Source organism: Hypanus sabinus, chromosome 13 (genome assembly GCF_030144855.1).
Source record: "Hypanus sabinus isolate sHypSab1 chromosome 13, sHypSab1.hap1, whole genome shotgun sequence".
In the NCBI taxonomy this organism is placed as follows: domain Eukaryota; kingdom Metazoa; phylum Chordata; class Chondrichthyes; order Myliobatiformes; family Dasyatidae; genus Hypanus; species Hypanus sabinus.
This window is the reverse complement of record NC_082718.1, coordinates 105,919,170-105,932,377: the sequence shown is the minus strand read 5'-3', so window position 1 is coordinate 105,932,377 and position 13,208 is coordinate 105,919,170.

Below are 13,208 nucleotides of genomic sequence, written 5' to 3'. Positions count from 1 at the left end.
GTGCAGTTGCCCTTTAAGAAATTGGATCAGCTTCAATTCAGGAAAGTTAATCACTCTATCCTTGACAATAATGATATTAGAGTATTCAAGAATCTACTTCTGTCCATCTATTACTGACGTCCTTGGCCACACTATCCAAAAACACAGCATCAGTGTCCTCCAAGAATGTTCTGCCAGTACCTAACCACTCCCAACTCAGTTTATATTCTTGTCCACCCTTTACAAATTTTCTTAATATGACTTGAATTATGCTGGTGAAATGTGAGTGCCTCTGACATCTCTTCCCTATAAAATACATCAATGTAATTAGTATGAGCCAGGAGTTTTATCTTCTTTGTGTTTGGTTGGATTATTTAATATTTCTACTGTTTTTATCACGAATCCAGTTATGTCATTTCTGATCCCATCTTCTGATGTCATATCCACCTGGTCTGTCTCTCTGATAAATTCTGAAGCAAAGCAATCATTTAATATTTCTTCCACCTTGCAGCCGCTGGTATAACCCAATCCAAAGCATAGTAGTTTTACCCGATTTCAAGTTTACTGTTTTATTCATATGACTACAGAATATGTTACAGTTTTACTTTATCATCAAATAATTTCAGTTTCTCCTTGTTATTCCGATTTGTTTGAACATTTCTATTATGTATGTATTGTCCTTTATCATGGTCTTCCTTGCACTTTACAGCCCCAATGCTTACTTCTTCACTTACCCCCAGTGTTTCCTCAATAGCTGTCACTTGTTTTCTTGATTTTTAGCTGATTATGTTTCTTCTGAACTTGGTTGAACCTGATAAACACCTGGAATCATGACATCAGTGAGACATGGTTGCAGGACTGGCAGACTCACATTCCAGGATTCCACTGTTTTGGACGTGAGGAGGAGTTATTAGTTAGGGAAAATGTCATAGCGGTGCTCAGTCGGAATAGACAGAAGATCTAGTAAGGTGTTATTAGTGAAATACAGAAAAAAGAAAGATATTACCACGTTAATGGTCTATATTACAGACTGCCCAACCATCCGAAGGATTTAGAGGAACACACTTGTAGAGAGAATGCAGACTGTTGCAAAAAACATGAAGTTGTTATAGTCGGTGATTTTAACTTTCCACATTCCAACTGGGACTGCCATACAGTAAAGAGACTAGATATGATAGAGTTTGTCAAATATGTTCAGAAAAGTTTCCTTCATCAGTACATTGAAGTCCCAATGAGAGAGTTGTCAGTACTTCATCTGTTATTAGGGAGTGAGACAGGGCAGGTGACAGAAGTTTGTGTAGGGGAATGGTTTGCATCCAGTGACCACAATCCCATTAGCTTCAAAGTAAACATACAAAAAGATAGGTCTGGTCCATGGGTTGAGATTCTGAACTGGAGAAAGGTCAGTTTTGATGGTATCAGTAAGGATCTGGCAAGTGTGGACCGGGACGGCTATTTTCTGGTAAAAGTGTACTTGGTAAGCGAGAGGCCTTCAAAAGCGAAATTCTGAAATACAAAACCTGCCAGAATAAAAAGTAAAGATAAGAAGTGTTGGGAACCTTGGTTTTCGAGAGATATTGAGGCCCTGGTTAAAAAAACAAGTAGGTGGAAACAGGTATTGTATATGCAAGTAGGAACAAATGAGGTGCTTGTGAAGAATAAGAAATGCAAGGGAACACTAAAAAAGAAATCAGGAGGTCTAAAAGAAGGTGGCAGACAAGGTGAAGGAGAATCTGAAGGGATTCCACAGATATGTTAAGAGCAAAAGCATTGCAAGAGACAAAAGTGGTCTTCTGGAAGATCAGAATTGTAGTCCATGTATGGAGCCCAAAGAGATGGGTGAGATCTTAAATTAACTTTTTTTAATCTGTATTCATTTAGGAGATGGAAGTGAGGGGAAGCGGTATCAACTACATGGACCCTATACAGATGACCAAGGAGGAGGTGTTTGCTGTCCTGAGGCAAGTTAGGGTGGATAAATCCCCAAGGCCTGACAAGATGTTCCCTCAGACCCTGCAGGGAAACTGTCAGGGCTCTAGAAGAGATATTTGAATTACCTTTAGCAGCAGGTGACGTACCAAAGGATTGGATGATGGCTAATGTTGTTCCACTGTTTAAGAAATGCTCTAAAAATAAACAGGAAAATTATAGGTCGGTGAGTTTGACATCAGTAGTGAGAAAGTTATTGGAAAGTATTCTAAAGGTCCAGATATATCAGTATTTAAATGGACATGGACTGATTAAAGACAGTCAGCATGGCTTCGTGCGAGGTAGGTCATGTCTAACCAATATTATATAGCTTTTTGCTGAAGTTACCAGCAAGTGGGTGAAGGCAAGGCTGTGGATGTTACCAAGATGGACTGTAGCAAAGCACTTGACAAGATCCCGCATGGGAGGTCGGTCAAGAAGGTTCAATCTCTCGGCATTCAAGATGAGGTATTAGACAGTGGCTTTGTGGTAAAAGCAAAAGAATAGTAGTAGATGGTTGGCTCTCCGACTGGAGGCCTGTGACTAGTGGAGTACCACAGGGATCGGTGCTGGATGCCCTTTGTTGTTTGTCATCTATATCAATGATCTGAATGATAACGTGGTTAACTGGATCCATAAATTTGCAGATGACACCAGGATTGGGGTGTAATGGACAGTAAGGAAAGCTATCATGACTTGCAGAGGGATCTGGATGGAATTTAATGCAGACAAGTGTGAGCTGTTGTACTTCAGCAGGACCAAACAGCGTGGGTCTTACAGTAGAACAAAGGGATCTGGCAACGCAGGTCCATAATTCATTGAAAGTGGTGTCACAGGTAGGGTCATAAAGAAAGCCTTTGGCACATTGGCCTTCATAGATCAAAGTACTGAGTACAGAAGTTGGGATTTTATGATGAAGTTGTATAGGATGGTGACGAGGCCTAATGTGGAGTATTGTGTGCAGTTTTGGTCACCTACCTATAGGAAAGAAGTAAACGAGATTGAAAGAATATGGAGAAAATTTACAAGGATGTTGCCAAGTCTGGAGGACCTGAGTTATAAGCAAAGAATGAATAGGTTAGAACTGTATTCATTAGAACATAGAAGTTTGAGAAGAGATTTAATACAGGTATACAAAGTTATGAGGGGTAAAGATAGGGTAAGTGCAAAGAGAGGGTAGATAGGAGCATGAGGAGAAACATCCTCCCCCAAAGGGTGGTGAGAGTGTGGAACGAGCTGCCAGCACAAGTGCCAGCAAGCTCAGTTTCAATGTTTAAGAGAAGTTTGGATTGGTTAGGGGTATGGAGGGCCATGGTCCTTCAGATCAAATGGTTCAGCGTGGACTAGATGGTCTGTAAGGCCTGTTTCTGTGCTGTACTTTTCTACGACTCTATAACTAAGAGGTTCTGCAGATGCTGGAAATCCAAAGCAACACATACAAAATGCTGGAGGAACTCAGCAAGTCAGGTAGCATCTCAGGAAAGGATTAAATGGTCGACATTTGGGCCATAGATGTTGCCTGACCTGCTGCGTTCCTCTAGCGGTTTGTGTTTATTGTTCTCTTGAACATTATTTCAAATGCTTCCTATTGTTGTCATATTGTTGTCTCTTTGTTAACAATGGATTCCATTTCACTTTTCACATTCAAAATTGTCTCTGCGCCAATCCATTATTCTGTTTTGCCATCCTTATCTCACTTTCAATTAATATTGTAAAGCAAGTTATTATTATTATTCTATTGTTGTTGTTATTATCTTAAATATTTGCCTGCTTTTAAAATCTTCTGGTTTATTCTTCATAACTCAATGTAGTGCCCAGTACTGTATCCTCTCTTGCTGATATCCTTCTGTATTGAGATGCATGTAGTCCTGGACACAGTGCAGGAAATCCATTCCCCTTTTCGCTTTTCCCATCTCTTCTAGCTAAGTAATTTTGGCATGTTAAAATCCTTCATAATTCTTTTTCGATGGCACTGTAGTTGGTGCTGCTATCTTGCAGATCCAGGGATCGGTGTTCAATCCTACTGCTTACAGGGGGTTTACACATTCTCCTAGTTTCCTTCAACGTCCAAAAGGCATGCTTACAGGTAAATTGATGATGATACATTGCCCTGGGTGCCGGTTAATGACTAAAGGGGGCAAAAGGTAATCAATGGCCACATATAAGAGAGAGGAGTTTGTAGAACTGCAGGCCTAAGGAGAGGAGGAATTGGATCACTTCTGTAAGAGCTGTCTTGGACCCTATGGGCCAAATGTCCTCTGTCAGTGTCATTGTAGGTATGAGGGAATATTTCTGATTACTTGTTTAATTTGTTTGCCAGTTCCTGGACTTACACAGAAAAGGAGTTTAGACCAACATAGATCAGCCATGAGCATTTTAAATGTTAAGGCAGGGTCTCCTCCTGTTCTGATTTTCTTGCGATCGTGTGTAGTCTGACACAAGCCCAACCACTCTGACTGATTGCTTATTATCTTTTTTTCTCAATCAATCTGAATTCTATTTCTGTCTAGCAGATGGCTGAGGCAATTTTCTCCATCATGATGTTATCTCGAAATAATTCCAAATTCTCCAATTCCCTCCTTTCCCATTTCTATCTGAAATATGTCACAATCTGCATTGTTTAATTCCATTGTTTTTTAGCTCAGTAATGTCTCAGTAATCCTAACTACATCTGGTTCCTTGCAGGAAATTATGCCCTCCAGTTCCCCTGCTTTATTACAGACACTCCTTTTATTCCTGTGAAAATAGTTTAACTCATTATGCCCAGCTGCTCTGTAATTCTATTCATAGCCTTCTCATTTATATTTAGATTTTTAAAAATTTTCTTGTAGACCCCAGATCCCTTTGCACTAACCCCCTTAGCCACAGCACCAAATACTTGATATCTTACTAGATTAAAGCCTTTTCCATTCATTTTAACATATGAAGAGTATTTGATGGCTCAGGGCCTGTACTCACTAGAGTTTGGAAGTATGAGGGGAATCTCATTGAAAGCTATTGAATATTGAAAGGCCTAGACAGAGTGGATGTGGAGAGGATGTTTCCTATAATGTGGGTTTCTAGGACCCGAGGATACAGCCTCAGAATACAAGGATGTCCCTTTAGAACAGAGATGAGGAGGAATTTCTTGAGCCAGAGGGTGGTGAGTCTGTGAAATTCATTGCCACAGATGGCTATGGAGGCCATGTCATTGGGTATACTTGAAGCAGAGGTTGATAGGTTCTTGATTAATAAGGGTGTCAAAGGTTACAGGAGAAGGCAGGAGAATGGGGCTGAGAGGGTTAGTAAATGAGCCGTAATGGAATGGCGGAGCAGATTTGATGGGGTGAACGGTCTAATTATGCTCCTATGTCTTATGGTCTTATTCATCTTTTCCATTTTGGCTCTGGTCTCACGAGATTGCATTTAGAGCCCATTCCATAAACAGGAGTTCCTGCTGATCCCAGTGAAAGCAATGGTGCCTTTTAGAAAAGGGTACGTTCTTTCCCACTCTACTTTTTGAGCTATGCATTCATTCTCTCGATCTTTGAGGTCCTATGTTAATTTGTGTAATTTTCAATGATGTCATTCATTTGACTTGTGCTCCTCCTACAGCACAGCCTCCTCTTTTTAATACCTACTTAAGTCCTTTGTGGACAAAAACATCTGGATATCTGTTGATCTGGATATTTAAGCTCTTTTTTAAACTTCTCTCAAGCCCCCTTTCTCTTGGGTTAAGTATCCTTTGGGATTCTCGTTTGTGATTGATGGGGCAAACAGTTTCCATTTTAGCTTTCCCATCCTGGCCTAATAGCGCTGGTCTGTATTGATGGCTGCTCCTTCACTCACTGGGCTGCTCATCCCTGGAGATCTCTCCCTAAATCTTTCTGAATCCCTCCACCTCTCATTTTCTCTAAGTTGCTTCTTAATGCCCATACATCTGGCCAACTGTGAAAGTAGCTTCGTAAACGCCAGTGCAAAATTCATTTTGATGATACGTTTGGATTATATGTAAAAGATGATGCAATGGTAATGTTAAATTTCATTTTAAGTAGGGTGCACATCACAACAGGCCCCCACATTGCCAATGAACATCCTTATTGATGATTATGACGCAGGCATTTCTAGAACTGTTCATAATCTAAATCACAAACACATGCATTGGTATTCAAGGGCAAATTTATTAGATTTGAATTTCCATATTAGGGAACTGATTTGTTTTTTTTCCCGCAGTTTTCTTTCCAAATAAAGAAATGTTCTGAACTGAGGTTTGAGAGAGTACAAGCTTGTTTCACTCTGTGAGTACCACAGAGGGGTAAATGCTAACGTCTGTAGATCAAGAGAGGAAAATATGACTCAGAGGTGATAAATTATTAAAGGAAAATAGCAGTGGTTAGGTGAAAAATATTTTCTTTTATGTGCAGTACAATGGGAAAAAATCAGCAAACTGCTTTTAGAACTTCAGCTATCGTGTTATGGAGGGAATTTAGAAATTGCAATTTATTTTGAACATCACGTTAATAACGTGAGCTAATCTGCTTTTGTGAAATTGGGAGTGGCATTAGTTCTGAACTGACCGCTAATGGATCTACTCTGCTCCTCCATGAATAATCCCACAAAATCTTGTCCTTTCACCTGAGAGGGAATTCGGTTCCACCTGAAAGATGGCACCTCTACCAACACTGAGCTCTCTCATTTAAAAAAAAGGTGAGGTGACATTTGTGGGCTGCCCAGTACAATCCTTACTGTCCATTTCACTGTACGTCAAAGTAATTTTGACAGAAGAGCTAATCCATATCTTTAAAGTGACAGCTTTGGATACCTGGAATTAAACGGGAATGAATAAGCTTCTAATAAAGAGTGTGTTACCCTTTGAAGCGGAGCTATCTCTTTCCAACCACCTGCTGGCTATGTAGCAGTGCACCAATCCAACTAATACAGAGAATTAACCAACATGATGAATCCCAGTTCCACCAGGAGATACCTCCCGAGCCAAGGTTAGCTTTCCTCTCACCTTCAGCCAATAATCTTGCGTATCTCACTAGTTGAACTTGTGCCCCTTTCTGAAGCAATCAATTCGTGTGTAAATTCCGCTATTTTTAGGACAGAACTTTTTATTTCACAGATGGATGTCTATGCCAAGCAATTGTATCATGCTCCCTGTTATTTTCAATAGGCTTTGTGCTTGCAGCTGTGCTGACAGCATGCATGACATTTATGATTCATTCCATCATATAATCAATCTATCTTGTGAAAGCTTTCGGAAATTCGACATTATTGCTGAAAGATCAGATATTTTTAGCAGACCCTTTCAGCAATTACAGACAATTCAGTGCTGACTGAAAGTCTAATTTAGATTCTCAGAATGCTGAGCAAAAGCACATGACGATTCCTTATAAATTTAGTGCATCCTTTGCTTATGGAGCCTGTACATCTTAGAGATCAGCTCTGAGCTGAATTTTCATAAAGGCGCCTTTATTTATCAGTACGACTTCTTGGCACACAGCTGAACTAAGATTAAGGCTGAATCCCACAGTCATTGCTTTTTGAAAGGCGGTCACTCACTTCTGAAGGCTTGGCAAATCTGTGGAATTCATTGGCCCAGTGGCTGTGGAGGTCAAGTCATTGGGTATATTTAAAGTGGAGGAACACAGGTTCTTGATAAGGCAGGATATCGAAGATTATGGGGAGAAGGCAGGAGAATGGGGTTGCGAGGGACAATAAATCAACTATAATAGAATGGCAGAGCAGAATAATTCTGCTCCTAAGCCTTATGATATGTAGAAGTTGGTAGAAGGATAGTGTAAAAAACGGTGAGACAGCAAGTATAAAGCCAAGCAGATTGGTGGGTAATTTATCCCAAGTATGTAGGTGAGCAGTTTAATCTCGGGTGAATGTGGGGGGCATAAAATGGGATTTGAGAATATGAATGCCTGATGGTCGATGGAGACGTAGGAGTTGTACTTCGAACTTTGACAACAGATACTGGCATCTGAAGCAACACAGAAGATACTGAGGGAACACAGCAGGTCATGCAGCATCTGTAGAGGGAAATGGACACCAGGCACTGTGGGTTAAGTCCCTTCATCTGAACAGAGGGATGGAAAGGAGATGGTCTGGATAAAAGACTGAAAGATAGGAGTGGAACAAGAGGTGACTGACAGCTGGAGGAGGGGGAGAACAGAAGCTGAGAAGTGATAGGCGGAGGTGCCAAAAGGCTGAAGGTGATGGAATTTGATAGGAGAAGAAAATGGAGCACGGAATCAAGAGAAAGACATGGGGAAAGAAGATGGCAGTGGTGGGGGAGGTTGAAGGAACAGGGCAACTGTGGTGAACTACATATACCTGACTGGACACGCCCCTGCTGACTGCTCCTGTGGCCCCTCCGACTGCCCCTGTGGCTCCTCCCACTGACCCTGTGTCTCCTCCCACTGACCCTGTGGTGAACTACATATACCTGTCTGGACATGCCCCCCTGCTGACCGCTCCTGTGGCCCCTCCCACTGACCATGGCTCCTCCCACAGACCCCAGTATAGTTGAGATAACCACTGTGGTGAACTACATATACCAGTCTGGACACGCCCCTCTACTGACTCCTCCTGCGGCTCCTCCCACAGACCCCTGTATAAAGGCGATTGAGGCCTGAGCCCGGCCTCTCAGTCTGCAGGATGTAGTATGGTGGTCAACCACTGCTTGTTCCTTCTTCCAGTCAATAAAAGCCGATATCTCGCCTTTACATCTTAGAGCGAGTTATTGATGGTGCATCAATTTTATTGACTGGAAGTTTTAAAACATGGAAAGCATTTTACGTCCAGAAAAGTTGGATTTGGACCCCCAAGCCCCAGAAGCAGCTCTTGCCTTTGAACTCTGGCTTGCATGCTTCCAATTGTACTTGGAGGAGGTTAGTGCAACTGAACCCGCTGTTATGCACAGAATTCTCCTCACGAGGGTCACCCCGAAAGTTTACTCACGTATCAGAGACCTGTCGACCTACGAAGGGGCACTGGACGCCCTCAAAAGACAGTACCTGTGGTCGGTGAACACCGTCTACGCAAGACATCGCTTAGCTACGCGCCGACAGCGGCCTGGAGAGTCGAGCGCCGAGTTTCTCCGAGCCCTGCAGACACTCGTCCGAACTTGCAACTGAAAAACTCTCATGGCGGAACAGCATGCGGAGCTCCTCATACGAGACGCCTTTGTTACGGGGATCAGGTCAGTGTACGTGCGCCAGCGGCTGCTGGAAAATGCTGACCTTACCTTACGCTTGGCGATCGAGACGACCGACACGCTGGAGGCTGCTCTGCACAACACCAACCTCCAACGATTTTTCCAAGTGGCCAAAGCCCTGAACCTTACTTATAATAGGGACAAGTGTGTGTTCGGAACCACCCGACTCGCTATCCTTGGGTATGTTGTGGAAAATGGGGTCATTGGTCCTGATCCCGACCGTATGCGCCCCCTGTTAGAACTCCCTCTTCCCACCACCCTCAAAGCCCTCAGACGGTGCCTGGGCTTCTTTTCCTATTACGCCCAATGGGTCCCCCATTATGCAGACAAGGTCCGCCCCCCCCCCCCCCCCCGGTCAAGTCTACCACTTTTCCCCTCTCTGCTGAGGTCTGCACGGCCGCCTTCAGCCGCATTAAAGGGGACATTGCCAAAGCAACGATGCATGCGGTGGATGAGACCATTCCCTTCCAAGTAGAGAGTGACGCCTCTGATTTCGCGCTTGCTGCTACCCTCAATCAGGCAGGCAGGCCAGTAGCATTCTTTTCTCGCACCCTCCAAGGCTCCGAAATTCAGCACTCCGCAGAGGAGAAAGAAGCCCAGGCCATAGTGGAAGCTATTAGTCACTGGAGGCACTATCTCGCCGGCAAAAGGTTCACCTTGCTGACCGACCAGCATTCAGTTGCGTTCATGTTCAGCAACCAACAGCGGGGTTATCAAAAATGATAAAATTTTGCGGTGGAGAATAGAACTCTCCACCTACAACTATGATATCCTGTACCGGCCTGGCAGACTCAATGAGCCCCCTGATGCCCTATCCCGGGGGGCAGCTCGACCAGCTATACGCCCTCCATGCACATCTTTGCCACCCGGGGGTCACCCGATTCTACCATTTCGTGAAAGCCCGGAACCTGCCATACTCCCTTGAGGACATCAGGATGATGACCAGGGACTGCCAAGTCTGCGCTGAGTGCAAACTGCACTTCTACATTCCTGAAAAGGCGCAACTTATCAAGGCCACCCGCCCCTTTGAGCGACTGAGTATTGACTTTAAGGGGCCACTTCCCTCCACCGACCGCAATGTCTACTTTCTCAATATTATCAATGTGTACTCGTGGTTCCCCTTTGCCATCCCCTGCCCCGACACCACTACCACGTCCGTCATAAAAGCCCTGCGCCAGCTCTTCACTCTGTTCGGATATCCCTGCTATATCCACAGTGATAGAGGGTCCTCCTTTATGAGTGACGAGCTGCGCCAGTACCTGCTGGCTAGGGGCATTGCTACTAGTCGGACCACGAGTTATAATCCCCGGGGAAATGGACAGGTGGAGAGGGAGAATGCCACGGTGTGGAAGGCCACACTTTTAGCTCTTAAGTCAAAAGGGTTGCTGGTCTCTCGATGGCAGGAGGTCCTCCCTGAGGCACTCCACTCTATCCGCTCCCTGTTATGTACGTCCACCAATGCCACCCCTCACGAGCACCTATTCTCTTTTCCCAGGAAGTCTGCCACCGGGACCACCCTACCAGCTTGGCTGACGTCCCCAGGGCCGGTGCTACTCCGGAGACATGTGAGGAGTACTAAATACTCCCCGCTGGTCAAGAGGGTTCACCTTCTACATGCGAACCCCCAGTATGCTTACGTGGTCTTACCTGATGGGCGGGAGGACACGGTCTCTGTCCGTGACCTGGCGCCCGCAGGAGCAGCAGACCACTACCCCGAACACTCCACGGTAACTATGAACCCTGTACCCACTAAGGTGTATACCCACCTGACACCGTGCACACCAAGCCCTACACAGACTCCTCATGACACTCCCATACTGGGCGTCTCGCACACGCATGAGGGATCACTGACGCCTAGTGGGCTGACACCTCCAGTTAGGCCGGAACCAGCGCAACCACCATCTCCGGTGCAATCACCACCGGCACCTGTGCAATCACAGCCGATGCTACGTAGATCACAGCGACAGATTCGACCACCTGATAGACTTAACCTGTGAATATACTTGTCAGAAACTTTGCCCCATGGGGATTCTCTTTTAAAACAAAGGTGGGGGGGTGAATGTGGTGAACTACATATACCTGTCTGGACACGCCCCCTGCTGACTGCTCCTGTGGCCCCTCCCACAGACCCCGGTATAAAGGCGATTGAGGCCTGAGCCCGGCCTCATTCTCCAGGATGTAGTATGGTGGTCAACTACTGCTTGTTCTTTCTTCCAGTCAATAAAAGCCGATATCTTGCCTTCACGTCTCAGAGAGAGTTATTGATGGTGCATCAGCAACGTAGGAAGAAGAGGGTAAATATGAAGGAGGGAGGAGAGAGAGTTTACAAGAAGCTGGTAAATTCAATATTCACGCCTTGCTGTTGGGACAGATGTCACCCTTCCAACAGTTACAGAGGTAAGTACAGGGAGGGAGTATCCTCCAAGAATGTTACTTGCCCCATTAAGTTCCTCCAGCATCTTGCATGTTGCTTAGTTGTTAGTGTGGACTTTGTAGGCCAAAAACTCTGTTTCCGTGGCTCCAGCATTCCCAAGGGGAAAAAGAAACTGCAGTTAAAAGGAACTCTGGTACAAGTAAAGATGAGGAAATCTGCAGATGCTGGAAATTCAAGGAACACAGACAAAATGCTGGTGGAACGCAACAGGTCAGGCAGCATCTATAGGAAGAAGCACTGTCGACGTTTTGGGCCGAGACCCCCTCGTCAGGACTAACTGAAGGAAAAGATAGTAAGAAATTTGAAAGTGGGAGGGAGAGGGGGAAATGCGAAATGATAGAAGATGGGGGGGGGTGGGGTGAAGCTAAGAGCTGGAAAGGTGATTGGCAAAAGGGATACAGAGCTGGAGAAGGGAAGGGATCGTGGGACGGGAGGACTAGGGAGAAAGAAAGGGGAAAGTGAACACCAGAGGAAGATGGAGAACAGGCAAAGAGTGATGGGCAGAGAGAGAAAAAAAAGGAGGGGGAAAATAAATAAATCAGGGATGGAGTAAGAAGGGGAGGAGGGGCATTATTGGAAGTTAGAGAAATCAATGTTCATGCCATCAGGTTGGAGGTTCCTCAGATGGAATACAAGTACCTGGAAATGCCTCTGCCGCTGGACTAGACCCAGATGCCAATTGTTCAGAGTGTACCTCTGTAGGCTGAATATCATAAAAAGTTCACAACATGTCCGAGAAAATGGTTGTATATTTCAAGACCAGACATTTTATTCTTGATTGGCAGTTTGGAAAATTCCATATTTCAAACTTTAAGCAAGCCTTCATATCAAATATGAGTTGGTGTGATATGTCGCTCAAGTCATTTGTCAAGCAACAGCACAGCAACAATTTCTCATCCTGAGTTAAAAAAGAACGTAATTTTAAAAACACCTTTCACAACTTCAAGGCATCCCACAGTGCTTCTCTGCCAATTAGTTTGTCTTGAAGAGCAGCCAATCCATAATGTGTGAAAAGGTGACAACTAGTTTCTACGCCTTAAGGCCCAATCATTAACAGCAACCCACGTCTCTATGCTGCTGATGTGATTTGAGGGATCATTCTTGCCCAAATTGGCCAATGAGCAGCTCATGATTTTTTAATGGGAAAATTATCTTTTACACTGTTGCTTGGTGAAGGGTGGGCAGGGTCTTTGCTTGTTATCCAGTCCGTGGGTGGGGGGGGGGCTCCAGGTGGGCCTTCTCCACACTGGTGAAACCTGACGTAGATTGGGGGACTGCTTCGTCAAGCACCTTAGCTCAATCTGCAACAAGCTGGATTTCCTGGTGGCTAACTATTTGAATTCCACTCCCCATTCCAATGCCAACATGCTGGTCCATGGCCCCTTCTACTAACATGGCAAGACAACTCAGGGTGGAGGAGCAACACCTCATCTTCTGTCTAGGTAGCTTCCAACCTGATGGCATGAACATTGATCTCTCCAAAGTTGGATATTTTTTTCCCTCCTCCCTTTTCTATCTTTTTCCACTCCTCATTCTGGCTCCCCTCTTGTTCCTTCTCTTCTCCTCTCCTCCCTTTCATCTCACACTGGTGGCCTACATCCTTCCCATTTTTCCATGGAC